At 40.3% G+C, this 16,506-nt stretch overlaps 1 protein-coding gene and 1 pseudogene across 2 annotated transcripts in view; both read right to left on the minus strand.

The window, feature by feature from the left end:
* The window catches only part of LOC110294771 (cytochrome P450 3A13), a 60,072-nt gene extending 55,232 nt beyond the window's left edge, over positions 1-4,840 (minus strand). For both annotated transcript variants that reach the window (XM_021163232.2, XM_021163231.2), the window contains exon 1: positions 4,759-4,840. The gene's annotated coding sequence lies outside the window, so the exon portion shown is untranslated. The remainder of the gene's footprint in view (positions 1-4,758) is intronic.
* A 683-nt stretch (positions 4,841-5,523) lies between these two features.
* Positions 5,524-6,608, minus strand: LOC110295439 (annotated as a pseudogene).
* Positions 6,609-16,506: the final 9,898 nt, after the last annotated feature.

Here is a 16,506-nt window from a genome sequence, read left to right on the forward strand (position 1 = left end):
TTTTTTTTTTTTTTTGAAACACTGTGTAGCCTTGCCTGACCTGGTATGTGCTATGTAGACCAGGCTTGAACCCACAGAGATCTGCCTGTTGAGATTAAAACCATGCTCAGCTTGTCATTCTCTTATCAAACGTGGGTGATCTGAATAATAGTTAAGATAGTTTCTTGTATTAAAGAAACTGGATGTAAAAGACAGAAAGCAATCGAATAGAAAATTTTTTTCTGGCCCCAAACTGTATTATAAATATTTACATTTATTTAGAGAAACAATACTCTCCACCTAAGTCAAAGATGTTTGCAAAATATGGCAATGAATACAGAGACTCCTGGCTGCTCAAAAGTCTTGGCTGCTCAAAAGGCTGAGAATGAGTGGTAGACTAGTACTCACTCCTAAAGAAAACATTTATGCCACTCCTAAGACTCTGGAAACATCATGGAAGAAAGGGCAGAGATGGGGGTGAAAGGCAGAAGATAAGGGAAAGTTCTCCAAGTACTGTCTTCAGGGGACGCTGCATCCATCATGAGTAATCACAATCACAGCATCCAGGCCTTTAATCCTTCACTTCTGAGGCAGAAGCAGACAGATTTGTAATCCACTATATAAACAAACTCAAGGACAAAAACCACGTGATCATCTTGTTAGATGCTGAGAAAGCATTTGACAAAATCCAACACCCCTTCATGATAAAAGTCTTGGAAAGATCAGGAATTCAAGGCCCATACCTAAACATAATAAAAGCAATCTACAGCAAACAAGTAGCCAACATCAAAGGAAATGGAGAGAAGCTGGAAGCAATCCCACTAAAATCAGGGACTAGACAGGCTGCCCACTTTCTCCCTACCTATTCAATATAGTACTTGAAGTCCTAGCCAGAGCAATTCGACAACAAAAGGAAGGTAATATATATATATGTGTAGAGTGTAGTTTTGTCTAAACAGCTTTGTGTTCCCAGCTGGTTATACACATGCACCTGCTCAGGAGCTATCTCAGATCAGTGAATAAAACACACACACACACATTAGCTCATTTTTAAACTGGCTTATTATCTCTGTGCCTGGACTCTTCCAAGCCTTGTGTGGCTATCATGCTTCACTCCTAGTTCAACACCTCTTAATCTTCCCTCAGCTTAGTTGCTCAATTACCTTTAACCCTAGCTCAACACCTCTAAAACTGCCCTCAGTTTAGTTGGTCAGTTACCTTTATCCCTAGTTTAACACCTCTGCATCTTCCCTCAGCTTATCTGCCCAGTTACCTCCTGTGAAGCCCACTGGTCTTGCTGCCCTAGATGCTTTCTGGTCACTTTCCCTTTCTACCTACATTTTGGAAGATCTCCCCTGTAGCTCCAAGCCTGTCTGTCCCATCTCTCTCTCCCTTGGTCTCTCGATTCTCTTCCTCTTTTCTAGCCTGCAGGAACCTGGAAATCCTTCTTCTTTCTTTCCACTGGCATCTTTATTAATAGACCAAAACCCAATTGGGGGCAGGGATCTTCAGCATCAGTAAGCACAGATTCCCAATCAAGTCATCTAAACCATTCCCATACAGCTCACCTTTTCTGTCCAATTTAAAAAACAAAACAATCAAAAACCAAGCAAACAAGAAACTTTTCTCTCAGACATAAATTGAGCAGGTCCATAACAATCATGTAAATTACAAGGTATGATATACAATTAACATCTAGTCCATCATTCCTAACTTAAAGAGTTATAACTCTATACCTGAATTGCATTTAGATTTTAGCCTGTAACACCATCTAAAAACCATGTTTTTACTTCTATATCATATCTTTAATGTTAAACAACTTGTTTGTTTGTGGGACCATAATTAGTCTTCAACCCTATCAGAAATCGAGAATGTATTAAATATTACCTGAGTATATAGGAAGCACAAAGCATAGCTTCTAAAAATTAAACATATTATAGAGACAGCCGACTGCCTGGACAGCCCCCCGATTTCTTATAATGTCGGAGCATCTGTCTTCAGCCTTCTGGCCCAGGATCATCTGACAGACCTTTGTAAAGCAGGATTATGAAGGACTGGTTACCCTGACTTGGCAGAGCTATCAGTTGACTATTTCATATCGTGTGTCCTTTTACTGAACAGTATTTTATCTGTAGATGATATAGGCAATTTCTGCCCTATGGATACCTTGCCACAATAAGAAACCTTGTCTGGAGGTAAAGATGCTGAATTCTTTGAACGAGAATGGAGAAACTGTCAGAAGCAGACATGTATCATTGTCAAATGATCCTTAATAATTAAATAACATTAAATGTTATAGTTTGTGGATTTCTGATGTTTTTGAAGATTATCTATCTATGTAAAGGATATTTGAACTTGTAAACCTTAATTATTCTTAACCATTTTTACTTGTGTAATGTTGAAAACATATTATTATAATTAAATTAGAATCTAATATAACCATAACTGCCACGGACTGGACTCAGTCATTCCCTCAGCCCATGGGAGAATTCAGGATCCCGGTACTCAGGTGGGCAAGGAGTTGGCAAAATGAGAAACAGATACTGACACAAGGGAGTGCTGGATCTGAATGTAATTTCTCAAAGCGAGCATCAGACTTATAATACAGAAGAAAATAAGGAAGTTAGGTAACAACACATCAGCCAAGGTACATTGAGGTTACCCTATGTTTAATGACTCTTTACACAAAACAGAAGAATGCATACATAAAGATTGGCAGGAACCAGGCAATGTAACAACTGGGATAAAGTCAGCCCTATCTAAGGTCAGCTATATTCTTAGAAGCCAGGATAAGGTCTTTACACTCCAAGGGCAAGGGCTTTCCTGCCCAAGCCATAGTTCTAATTCTGACTTATTGTTTAACCCACCACCAGCCAGCTCTTAGTAAATACCTAACTATGCTATTCTTCTGGGCTAGTGAAAGTATGTACTAGTTCTGCTCTTGCTAACCTTCTCATGAATAATGAAATACTCTAGTTCCTCCTTAAACCACAGCCTGATCTTCTTCCTAAACCATTGTAAATTCCTGTATATGGGAGTGACTCATCTGTATTCTAAATTATTTGTGGGGTAACCTCCATTACCAGCCCACCAAACTTTCTTCTATTAAGCAATGTAGTCTGCCATACGTGACTATAATAAGAATTCTAAACTTACTTTGTTAAGCTTGCCCTGAAATTTCTAACTCTATTTAGTAGATAGTAATGCCTGATTTCTTTCACTATCTCTCTTTCAATACTGAAGGCAAGTTGTCTGAATAAGTAACACTCTTACTAAATTCCAAGCCCAGGGTCAGCTCAAGACTGCCTAGAACATCAGGACATTGGTGAAGGCCAGGAAGCAAAGTTCAATCTAATTAGCTATTTGTCAAATCATTCCCTGGGGGTACCTATAATAAAACAATACTGAAAGAAATCACACAAAACTCTCAGGGACAAATTTGAAACACATCTCTGTTACAGGATACCAAAGAACTTCCAGGAGACCAGTTTCCTCGAAACTTTTTGCGTTAGGACTGCAGCCAAGCTTTTGGACTTGTCACACAGATTCCACTGGAGTGGGTGTGGCACATAACGTTACTGTCTGGCCCTTAACTTGTGTTAATCATCCTAAACAGTTTGTAATAGCAAATATTAGAAGGACTGGGTATTCTTAAATGAGTTGTATAAGCACAATGCTTATCTAAGAGTAGCAATATTAATCACAAATTTTGTATCAATATAGAAATGTATACCAATGAAAACCTTAAATCTGTATCAATATAAATTCTGTACCAATGTAAGAAATTATAACTTCAGTTTGTATTAATAAAGATTTCTATCAATGTAACATTATGACTTCACAATGCTTTGTTCAAGAATAAAATTAGTAATCCATCCCATCTATTTCCTTCTTGTTCAAAATTATGACCATTTCCAAATTATTCCTTAAAAAGACAACCTAGACTGGCAAAACATCCAGGAAGCCAGGCAGTCGTGGTGCATGCCTTTAATCCCAGCACTTGGGAGGCAGAGGCAGGCGGATTTCTGAGTTCGAGGCCAGCCAGGGCTATACAGAGAAACCCTGTCTCGAAAAACCAAAAAAAAAAAAAAAAAGACAACCTATTTATAATTTATAAATAACTGTAATCAGACACCTCAGCCCAAGAGATGGGGATGACAACTCTCCACAACTTCTTCCTGCTGGAAGAAGGAGGTGACAAAAAATTCTTTAAAGGAGTGGGGAGGGATAGGAAAATCAGAAAATTTGGTTAGACTTAAGAAAGCTAGCTTTAGCAACTGTTATCGAGTCTCTGTATGCTTAGAAGGCTCAGGGCTTGACTGAAGTTCTGACTGAATTCCTCTGAAAGGTTGGATGAAGTGAGATCATCTGGAATCAGCAGCAATACTAAAGCTGCCCTGGAAGCAAGTTTCTGGACAGCATCAGGAAGCAGGAGACTGGAACAGCAAGTCAGTTCAGTGTCCCAGAAGATGAATCTTGTCAGAGCTGTACATTCTATAAACCTAGGTTTATAGAATATAATGAATATATAGAGTATTCATATAGAGTATATGAATCTCACAACCAAAATTTTAGTACCAATAAGTTATTCGAATGGGGGTCTGTATTTTTTATAAATTAATTTTATCAATAACCAAATGTAATAAATCTTCATTCCTGCCATATGAAGGAGGGCACAAAGAATCTTAGAGATTCCATAACTGTATCAGTCAGGGTTCTCTAGAGTCACAGAACTTATCGGTAGTCTCTATATAGTAAAGGAATTTATTGATGACTTACAGTCTGCAGTCCAGTTCCCAACAATGTCAGAAGCTGCTGTGAATGGAGGAAGTCCAAGGATCTAGCAGTTGCTCAGTGCCACCACACCTTTAATCCCAGATGACCTTGAACTCGGAGAGCTCCCTGTCTTAATCTTCTAGCATCCATAGCAACTATGCCTCAAGATCCCCATACCAAGATCCAGGTCAGAAACTTCTATCTCCCAGCCTCCAGATTAGGGTCACTGGTGAGACTCCCAATTCTGGATTGTAGTTCATTCCAGATATAGTCAAGTTGACAACCAGGAATAGCCACTACAATAACAAATAAGATTTATTGTCTCATTTTAGCTGAAGTTTTGGCTAGAGACATTTTTTTGAACTCTACCCGTATATTTTATTAAAAGGGTAAACGTTATGAATTAACCCAGCTGCTTACTTGAATTACAAAATAATAACATGATTCAATATGAAAATAAGAAACTGTCTACAAATCTCTGACAGTAATAAATTGCAATATACAATGCATACAGGCATCATACAGAGCAACAAACTCTCGTACAAAACAAAAATATTTTAATACCTTTAAAATCCAATTTTTTTTTCTTTTAAAATCGTTCATGAAAAAGATACTCAAGTCAGAATTAACACTTCAACTAGTCAAGCATCAGGAAGCTACATTACAGCTACTTATGGTACAAGGAGGCAGCTTCACCCTCACTTCCTTCCCACGCCTCTGCTCCAGACTCTCTCTCCATACAAGCCCCGTTCCCTCCTTTCTTCTCGATCACGAAAACTGAATTTGCTGGACACCAGAGATCTGTTGGTAAGACGTCGTGTAAACCATAAAGTTTTGCTGTTGATCACCTGCAGTTATTAAGCCAGCTGGTAACTGGTTAGTGAATGCCTCTTCCGTGAGCTCTTCTGTTTAGTCCATCTGTAGCGGGGACTGCTCCCCCGATACCCTTCTCTCCTTTCATGGCCTCTCTGAACTTCTTCTTCTTCTTCTTCTTCTTTTTTCAGCAATCAAATATTTAATATCTAAATTTTTTTTTTACTTTTTATTAGGTATTTTCCTCATTTACATTTCCAATGCTATCCCAAAAGTCCCCCATACCCTCCCACCCACTCCCCTACCCACCCACTCCCACTTTTTGGCCCTGGCGTTCCCCTGTACTGGGGCATATAAAGTTTGCGTGTCCAATGGGCCTCTCTTTCCAGTGATGGCCGACAGTTTCAGAGGCTCCACGTAGCTGTCAAAGCCTAGAGTGGACATGGCAAACAGAATATCCTCCCCATTGATTGCCTTCCGCTTCTCCTGATGACACCTTTCGCTTGCTTCAGACGTGATGAAGCTTATAAATTCACTACACATTCCTGAACTTATTCGTTGGCATCTTTTGCGATCTTTCCTGCTTGAGATATGGCTTTTTTTTTCTTATCCTAGCCACATTTGCAATTGGAAGGTAAATATCTTGTTCTCTGAAACGTTCTTTTGAACCATTTGTGTTTTCATGATCACTCATGCTGTCCTCAGCTGTCCCCATCACGGGGCTGGATCACAGAATGACTTCCTCCAATGTAGTCTGCAGAAATCCCAAAGCATCTGTGATACAGCTGTCACCATCCACTGTCATGAAATACTGTCAGAATTGTGTATCAGTGGTATTCTCAAATACCTGTCAAAAAGGTGGTGAATCCTTGTACAATTTTAACCTTCGGGGCGAGATGGCTGCATGCTGTAGGCGCAGAGCGGGCGGGAGCCCACCAGGGCGCTTGTTCTTCGTGAGGATCCGCCGCCTCGGCTCGCAGATGCCCGGGCGGCCCGGTGGAGCGCATCCCCCGCGCCGCCCGTGCCCAACGCCTGCCGCCTCCGGGATGCGGGAGACAAACGGCCTCTCCGGGGCGCAGCGTTCCCCTCCCGCCGGCTCCCCGGGCAAAATGAAACCCGCCCGGGGTTGCCACCGCGAGAGCCCCGCAGTCGCCTGGCCCCGCGCCCAGCAAGGCCCGAAGCACAGCGGCCTCGCCCGGAGGCTGCGGACTGCGAGTGTCCCCGATCAACGCGGCGTTGACGGCGGGGGGCTAGAGACATTTTTATGTCTAAGCCAGTTACTGAGTTGTTCCTATATCCATGAATCAGCAGATCAATTTACCTGTCTTGTTTGGTTTTCTCGAATTTTTCAAGATTTTAGGTGGACTTTCCCTGCCACAACTCACTCTGGAAGGGATCCAGAGCTTTTTCTCCTGTCAACATAAACACAGAACCTTTCTCTCCAAATAGCACATCCTTGGTCCAGTAACCGGAATTCATTAAGGGTTCAGTTTGACCTCTCTCCCAGAGGAGCTTTAACATAACCATCAAACTCATAATCATACTTATTTTGATAATTAAAACAATTTAAAGCAACCTAAACAAATATTGAGACTGGTTTTTTATTGTCCCCTGCCCCAACCTTCATGAGAACAAGGCCTAAATTATTTATACATCTGCGCAAACTTGAATCCTCCCTAACACGGAAATTAATATCTCCATAGATATGTATGTTCCTTTCTCTATGTATAATTCTCAAGGCCAAAGTTTCTGCTGTCTGAGATAGGATAGGCTCCCTACCTTCTGCTTTCAACCTATTTTTTTAAGATCAAAAGCCAGAATATCTATATATCTCTCTAATTAACTTTAATTAAAGTCCCTCTTACTTGCTTAAAAGCCTAGATTGCTTTAGGCAAGATGGCCATATTTTTTATTCTTCAGTAGTATTTTTTATTAGATATTTTCTTTATTTACATTTCAAATGCTATCCAGAAAGTTCCCTATACCCTCCCCCCACCCTGTTCCCCTACCCAGCCACTCCCGCTTCTTGGCCCTGGCATTCCCCTGTACTGAGGCATATAAAGTTTTCAATACCAAGGGCCCTCCCATCCCAGTGATGGCTGACTTGGACTATGCATAAGTAGGGGAAATCTTTCCATCTTCTGAGATCTTCTTTGATTACTTTCTTCAGAGACTTGAAGTTAAAATCATACAGATTTCTCACTTGCTTAATTAGAGCCACTCCAAAATATTTTATATTATTTGTGACTAGTGTGAAGGGTGTTGTTTCCCTAATTTCTTTCACATCCTGTTTATACTTTGTGTAGACGAAGGCCACTGTTTTGATTGAGTTAATTCTATATCCAGCTACTTTGCTGAAGTTGTTTATCAAGTTTAGGAGTTCTCTAGTTGAATTTTTGGGATCACTTATGTATACTATCATATCATCTGCAAATAGTGATATTTTGACTTCCCTTTTGTTGTCTAATTGCTCTGGCTAGAACTTCAAGAACTATATTGAATAGGTAGGGAGAGAGTGGGAAGCCTTGTCTAGTCCCTGATTTTAGTGGGACTGCTTCAAGTTTCTCTCCATTTAGCTTGATGTTGGCTACTAGTTTGCTGTATATTGCTTTTACTGTCTAGGTATGGGCCTTGAATTCCTGATCTTTCCAAGAATTTTATCATGAAGTGGTGTTGGATTTTGTCAAATGCTTTCTCAGCATCTCATAATGAGATGATCATATGGTTTTTTTCCTTTGAATTTGTTTATATAGTGGATTACATTGATGGATTTCTGAATATATTGAACCATCTCTGCATCCCTGGGATGAAGCCTACTTGATTGTGATGGATGGTTATTTGATGTGTTCTTGGATTTGGTTTGCGAGAATTTTATTGAATATTTTTTCATCAATATTCATAAGGGAAATTGATCTGAAGTTCATTTTCTTGTTGGGTCTTTGTGTGTTTTAGGTATCAGAGTAACTGTAGCTTCATAGAATGAATTGGGTAGAATACCTTCTGTTTCTATTTTGTGGAATAGTTTGAGGAGTATTGAATTAGGTCTTCTTTGAAGGTCTGATAGAACTCTGCACTAAACCCATCTGGTCCTGGGCTTTTTTTTTTGGTTGGAAGACTATTAATGACTGTTTCTACTTCTTCAGGGATATGGGACTGTTTAGATTGTTTATCTGATCCTGATTTAACTTTGGTACCTGGTATCTGTCTAGAAAATTATCCATTTCATTCAGATTTTCCAGTTTTGTTGAGTATAAGTTTTTGTAGTAGAATATGATGATGTTTTTTGGATTTCCTCAGTTTCTGTTGTTATGTCTCCCTTTTCATTTCTGATTTTGTTTATTAGGATTCTATCTCTGTGCCCTCTAGTTAGTCTGGCTAAGGATTTATCTATTTTGTTGATTTTCTCAAAGAACCAGCTCCTGGTTTGGTTGATTCTTTGTATAGTTCTTTTTGTTTCCACTTGGTTGATTTCAGCCCTGAGTTTGATCATTTCCTGCCATCTACTCCTCTTGGGTGAATTTGCTTCTTTTTGTTCTAGCGCTTTTAGATGTGCTGTCAATCTGCTAGTGTGTGCTGTCTCCAGTTTCTTTTTGGAGGCACTCAGAGCTATGAGTTTTCCTCTTATGGCTTTTTTCATTGTGTCCAATAAGTTTGGGTATGTTGTGGCTTCATTTTCATTAAACTCTAAAAAGTCTTTAATTTCTTCCTTTATTTCTTCATTGAGTAGAGTGTTGTTCAGCTTCCACATGTAATTGTGCTTTCTATTGTTTATGTTGTTATTGAAGACCAGCCTTAGTCCATCATGATCTGATTGGATGCATCAAATTATTTCAATCTTCTTATATCTGTTCAGGCCTGTTTTGTGACTGATTATATGGTCAATTTTGGAGAAGGTACCATGAGGTGCTGAGAAAAAGGTCTATGCTTTTGTTTTAGGATAAAATGTTTTGTAGATATCTGTTAAATCCATTTGTTTCATAGCTTCTGTTAATTTCGATGTGTCTCTGTTTAGTTTCTGTTTCCAAGATCTGTCCATTGATGAGAGTGGGATGTTGATGTCTCCTACTATTATTGTGTGCAATGCAATGTGTGCTTTGAGCTTTAGTAAAGTTTCTTTTCTGAATGTGAATGCCCTTGCATTAGGAGCATAGGTATTCAAAATTGAGAGTTCATCTTGGTAGATTTTTTTTTCCTTTGATGAGTATAAAGTGTCCTTCCTTATCTCTTCTGATAACTTTAGGTTGGAAGTTGATTTTATTCAATATTAGAATGGCTTCTCCAGCTTGTTTCTTGGGACCATTTGTTTGGAGAATTATTTTCCAGCTTTTTACTCTGAGGTAGTGTCTGTCTCTGTCACTGAGGTATATTTCCTGTATGCAGCAAAATGCTGGGTCCTGTTTACGTATCCAGTCTGCTAGTCTATGTCTTGTTATTGGAGAATTGAGTCTATTGATATTAAGAAATGTTAAGGAAAGAAGATTGTTGCTTCCTGTTATTTTTGTTGTTATAGGCAGAATTATGGGTTTTGTGGTTATCTTCTTTTTGGTTTGTTAAAAGAAGATTATTTTCTTGCTTTTTCTAGGGTGTAGTCACCCTCCTTGTGTTAGAGTTTTCCCTTTATTATCCTTTGAAGGCCTGGATTTGTGGAGCAATATTGTGTAAATTTGTTTTTGTCATGGAACATCTTGGTTGCTCCATCTATGGTTATTGAGAGTTTTCTGGGTAATGTAGCCTGGACTGGCATTTGTGGTCTCTTAGGGTCTGTATAACGTCTGCCCAGGATCTCCTGGCTTTCATAGTTTCTGGCGAGAAGTTTGGTTCTAATAGGTCTCACTTTATATGTTACTTGGCCTTTTTCCCTTACTGCTTTTAATATTATTTCTTTGTTTTGTGCATTTGGTGTTTTGATTATTATATGATGGAAGGAATTTCTTTTCTGATCCAATCTATTTGGTGTTCTATAGGATTCTTGTATGTTCATGGGCATCTCTTTCTTTAGGTTAAGAAAATTTTCTTCTATAATTTTGTTGAAGATATTTACTGGCCCTTTAACTTGGGAATCATCACTCTCTTCTATACCTATTTGGTCTTCTCATTGTGTCCTGGATGGTTTTTTTGTTTGTTCTGTTTTGTTTTGTTTTGTTTTGTTTTGAGACTTTGAGACAGGGTTTCTCTGTGTAGCCCTGGCTGTCCTGGAGCTCACTCTGTAGACCAGGCTGGCCTTGAACTCAGAAATCCACCTGCCTCTGCCTCCCAAGTGCTGGGATTAAAGGCATGCGCCACCACTGCTTGGCTTCCTGGATGTTTTGAGTTAGGATCTTTTTGCATTTTGCATTTTCTTTGATTGTTGTGTCAATGTTGTCTATAATATCTTCTGTGCCTGAGATTCTCTCTTCCATTTCTTGTTGGCGATGCTTGCATCTATGTCTCCTGATCTCTTTCCTAGGTTTTCTATCTCCAGAGTTGTCTCCCTTTGTGATTTCTTTATTGTTTCTACTTCCATTTTTCGATCCTGGATGGTTTTGTTCAATTCCTTCACCTGTTTGGATGTGTCTTCCTGCAATTCTTTAAGGGATCTTTGTGTTTCCTCTCTAAGGGCTTCTACCTGTTTACCTGTGTTCGCCTGTATTTCTTTAAGGGATTTTTGTGTTTCCTCTTTAAGGGTTTCTATCTGTTTATCTGTGTTCTCCTGTATTTCTTTAAGGGGGTTATTTATGTCCTTAAAATCCTCTATCAACATCATGAGATATGATTTTAAAGCCGAATCTTGCTTTTCCAGTGTGTTGGGGAATCCACAACTTGCTGTGGTTGGAGAACTGTGTTCTGATGGTGCCAAGGAGTCTTGTTTCCTGTTGGAAAGATTCTTGTGTTTGTCTTTTGCCATCTGGTTATCTTTGGTGTTCGACATTCTTGTTGTTTCTGACTGGAGCTTGTTCCTCCAGTAGGTCTGTAAGCCTGTTTCAGTACTCCTGCAAGACCAGCTCTCTCCTGGTGGGGCCCGTGTACTGCGGGCTGTGGAACCGCCTCAGCTCGGGGGTGCAGATGATGGACTAGAAGGATCCTGTCCCAGCTGCTCCACTGATCTTGTACCCCATGTGCTTCTGACTGGCCCCACTCCACACAATTATTGGAGAGAAAGTGGTTGTCTCACCTCCGAGCCCAGGAGTAAAAACATTTCTGGGAGAACAGGTCTCTCCTGCCAGGACCTGTGTACAGCTGGCTTAGGCTCTAATTTTTTTTTTTTTATCATACTAAGCTGACAATCCCAAAACTCCTATGTCAACCTGTAGTCTCTCCACCCCCAGCCTGGAACCTGCTTGCTCAAGGGTGGAGTTTCCTGCTCATTCGTTCTGCCACGCCCACTGCTGGACCGTGCTACTTTGTTGTTTGGAGCCACACACGTGTTCACCCTGCTACTGGACCCCGAGTTATTTGGCGGGAATCAGGTCCCCTCCCCCTTCCTTTATAACTGAGTGTCTGAATTAGTAAAATTGAGCTTTGATCAGAGACTTGGCTCCATTTCTTCTTTCGCCCCGTCTAGTTCCTCTCTTTTCAGCTCGAGTGGCCATCTCAGTCGAACCATTCTCATTACGAGCTGCTGGCCGGCTGCAACATCAACCATGTTCAAAGATCTGGAGAAACTGTCCTGGAAAGACTTTTACATGTCTTTAAATCATTTGTTCGTTTTCCCTAACTCTTCTCTTCTGTGAAGCTTAATACCTGTTGCTTCTACCATCTGCGTCTCTGCCTCTCATCTTAGCCTCTTTGTATTGGCTTCCAACTGTGGGAAGAAATCTCCACGTGACTTGGGCAAAATCCATATATTGCTTTTTATCCTTAAAAACAGTTAAATCAGATTTCTAAGTCTCTATTTCTATTTATTTGGTGGCTGGAGACAGGCAGCTTTATTGCCTGCTTCTCATTGCTTCACTCCTAGCACTCAGAATCTAGCTGTGACTCACTACACTGCGGATATGGAACCTGAAGTGGACACCTCCTGTAGCCAGGCAGGAACCTCAGTGGAGCAATAGAGCAATAGCAATAGCAACCAGCCCACACAAAAAAACTTTGAACCCAAAATTTATCCTGTCTACACAAGAAATGCAGACAAAGGGGATGGAGCGGAGACTGAGGAAAAGGTCCACCAATAACTAGCCCAACTTGAGACCCATCCTATGGGCAAGCACCAGTTCCTGACACTGTTAATAATGCTATGCTATGCTTGTAGTTAGGAAGAAGTTGTCTTCTGAGATGCTCCACCCAGAAGCTGACTCAGACAGATGGAGTCAAACAGTCAAGACAGTCAAAGAGTGGATGGAGCTTGGGGACTCTTGAGAAAGAATAAGAGGAAGGATTGTGGGCCTCAAAAGGGAGAGGAACTTCACAGAAAGACCAACAGAGTCAACTAACCTGGACCCTTGGGGCTCTCAGAGTCTGAACCACCAACCAAAGGACATACACAGGCTGGACCTAGGCCTCCCCACACATACGTATCATAGCAGATGTGCAGCTTGGTTTTTGTGTGGGTCCTGAACAATTGGAGTGTGGCTATCCCAAAAGTTGTTGCCTGTACATGAGATATGTTCTTCTAGCTAGGCTGCCTTGTCTTGCCTCAATGGAAAAGAAAGAGCCTACCCCCACAGAGGCTTGAAGCGCCAGGGTGAGGGGATACCCAGGGGGTACCCCACCTGCTTAAAGGAGAACAGGGGTGGGGGAAGGATTGTAGAAAGGGGTTACCAATGTGTGTATTGATCCCATATTGTTACTTATTCTTTGAATAGATTAAATGCACCACCACTTTATTTAAGGAATTTCCTTCTTTAGATGGTTTCTCTGTGTAGCCCTGGCTGTCCTGGAACTTACTCTGTAGACCAGACCAGCCTCAAACTCAGAGATCCACCTGCATCTGCCTCCCAAGTGCTGGGATGAAAGGCGTGTGGCATCACCACCCAGCTTATTCAAATAACTTTTAGTTCTTTGATCTGTTGCTCTTCTTTACACCAGAATATAGCATCTCTGTAACTGAAGCAGCTATTACATCTGTATCATTCACTTGTTTATCGGATGAACCTTTGATGAGCATCTGTTCCATTCCCAGCTCTGTATTACTGTTCAGCATTTGTGAAGTGTTTAACAAGCATATGGTCTTTCTTATTTGAGAAATAAGTTTCCAAGGACTTGAGAGATCATATTAATCATTCTAGAATAAGCTGGGGTATAGTTCAGCAATAAAGTGCATGCCTAGTGTTCTAGGAGCCTAGATTTGATCCCCAGTTCTGAAAATAAAAAGAAACATCCCAAGAAGATGTGGAATTTGTGTTTCTGAATCCAAGTTATTTTGCTTAACACACTGACTGCCAGAAGCATACCTTTTTCTACTAGTAACTTGAATTCACCTTCTGCACAGCTAAATAAAATTCCATTGTATGTAAGGATCACATTTATCAACTTATCTGTTGATAGACATATAGAATGGTACCATTTCCTAGTAATAGTGCAGCAGTCAACAAGAATGAGCAAGCATGTCTTAAGTGTGTTGATTTCTTCAGGCACACACCCAAAAGAATTTCTTTTTCTTTCTTTGGTTCATTGGTTGATTTTTCAAGACAGGGTTACATGCATGTAATGAAGGAAAGGGTCTGGTGACGTGTGGAATCTTGTCTTTCCTCTGGTTTATGATGCTACTGAGTCTGACAGAATGTTGTGTCCCACAAGAGGCTCTGTTCACTTTAGTAGCTTTTCTTTGCATGTCAGTGACCTCTGCTGGCACACTTAGCTTTCCGCAGTCTGGGCAGGTTCCTACCCACTGAGTTGACTGTTGTTCTAGCCAGGGCTTGGAAGTGGAAGTGCCTCCTGATGTATCGAAGTTGTGAGAAGTAGCCACTGCACTGAAGACTGAACAGAGGATCTGTGTGTTAGTCACCCTGAGGGAGGAAAGCACCCGTGGAAAACGATGTTGTGCATACAAGCCTAGTGACCACACAGGCCAGAATAGGAGTTACAGGCAGTTGTGAGCCTCCCAATGCTGGGACTCTGCAAGAATAGCAAATGCTCTTAGTCACTGAAGCATCAGCCCTTGTATCACCAGCCCTTGCATTACTTCTTATCAATATATCACTCTGTTTTTTCCTGTAGTTTTCACATATCCTAATGCTACCTTTGTACATTTCTGAATCTCCTTCTCTCCTTCTTTCTGTATTAAAGCTTTCTTTTCCTTGTTCTGACTCTTTTCTTTTACTGGGTCCCCTGGAACCACCTTCTGCATGGCCATCTTACTAAGAAGCCTCAAAGTGGATTTAATTGCAAGAAATAAAGTCATTTCCTAATAATAAAGGAAAGTATTATTGTCAATGACTTTACTTGTAAAGACATTGCAAATTCCACATCCCTTATTTCTGGTTATTTGTATAATCAATGAATTTAGTAGTCAATGTCTCCATATATACTTGCATGCTTACACCTACATGAGGTTTATCATAAGGAATTGCTTTCACTTGGTATATGTAGGATGTGTGGGGGCACAGAGATCTCTATGCTCACAGATAAGCACGAGGGGTCTGAGGGGGCTGGAATGTTAAGAACACAGGGTTGTTCTTTCAAGGGAAAGAATGAAATACCTGTTATCCTTTTTGAAGGAGACATGCTTTCTAATCTGGTGAGCTTTGATAGCTTTGGTGACCTGTGTGACCAGAGAAAACACTGAACTTAAGCTTGTTTTTCTCAATTTTTTTATGGAAAGGATCATAGACACTTTACAGAGAGTTTGAATATAGTCACATGCCCTCTTTATTTAGTTTACTTTGTGCTTTATTGTGCACACAGGATTGATTATCACCAGGAAAATATTGAACCAAACTGACACCTTCATGGGCCTGCAGAAAGGTTATTTGTAAAAGGCAAGAATGTGGCAGTTCAGTTCAGCATGGCTCAGTAGCTGGTAATGGCTCCAACTTTGAGAGTCTGATCCTGAGTGATTTATTTTGGGCATAGTTAAGTGAAGCACAATTTAGTGATGGTTATGGACTCCATCCCTGTACAACTATGAATCCTAGATAAAACACTTTATTTTACAAGTTGCTTGGTCATGGTGGTTTATTTATTTATTTATTTATTTATTTATTTATTTATTTCCCAAATGCTGCCCCCCACATCATCCCCCCCTCACAGAATTCTTCCCCCATCTCCCATCCCCTTCTCCTCTGAGAAGGTGCCCCACCCAGGGTATCCCCCAACACTGGCACACATCAAGTCTCTGCAGGTTTAGGTGCATCTTCTCCCACTGAGGCCAGTGTTTTATCACGGCAATAGAAAAGTAACTCAAATAGTAGGTCACCAACACTTAATGACATAGTGGTCAAATGCATTTCTTTATTTTAAAAGTGTATCATTTCATTGTGGTTAAAAAAAAAGTAACAAAATTGTTCTAACTGTCTGAATTTTTTTAAGTGACAAGTAGATACTTAGTATATAAAACATGAGGTTTTGATGTGGGTGCATGTGAAGGATGGTGGAAGAAACCTACTTAGTCCATTAACCCAATTTACTTACACTTCTTCTCGTGGACAGGACACCTAACAATCCTCAACATGGTAATTTGGCTTCTGTGGTCCTTAACTTTTTCCTCTTGTTTCACTGATATTTTGTGTCATTTGACTAATATTTCCCCAATCTGGCCATAGTCCAGCCTCAGGTAATAAACATTCTATTCTTTCTTTCTGTGAGTTTGAATTTTCAGTGGTCTACATGTGTGTTTGCCTTAATGTCTGCTCTTGTGTCTGGATTATTTCACCTAACATATGCCTTCCAGGGTTATCCATGATATTACAAAATTTCCTATTTTTTCTTTTCTTCTTCTTCTTCTTCTTCTTCTTCTTCTTCTTCTTCTTCTTCTTCTTCTTCTTCTTCTTCTTCTTCTTCTTCTTCTTCTTCTTCTTCTTC

Source organism: Mus caroli, chromosome 5, assembly GCF_900094665.2.
Source record: "Mus caroli chromosome 5, CAROLI_EIJ_v1.1, whole genome shotgun sequence".
Classification (NCBI taxonomy): Eukaryota; Metazoa; Chordata; class Mammalia; order Rodentia; family Muridae; genus Mus; species Mus caroli.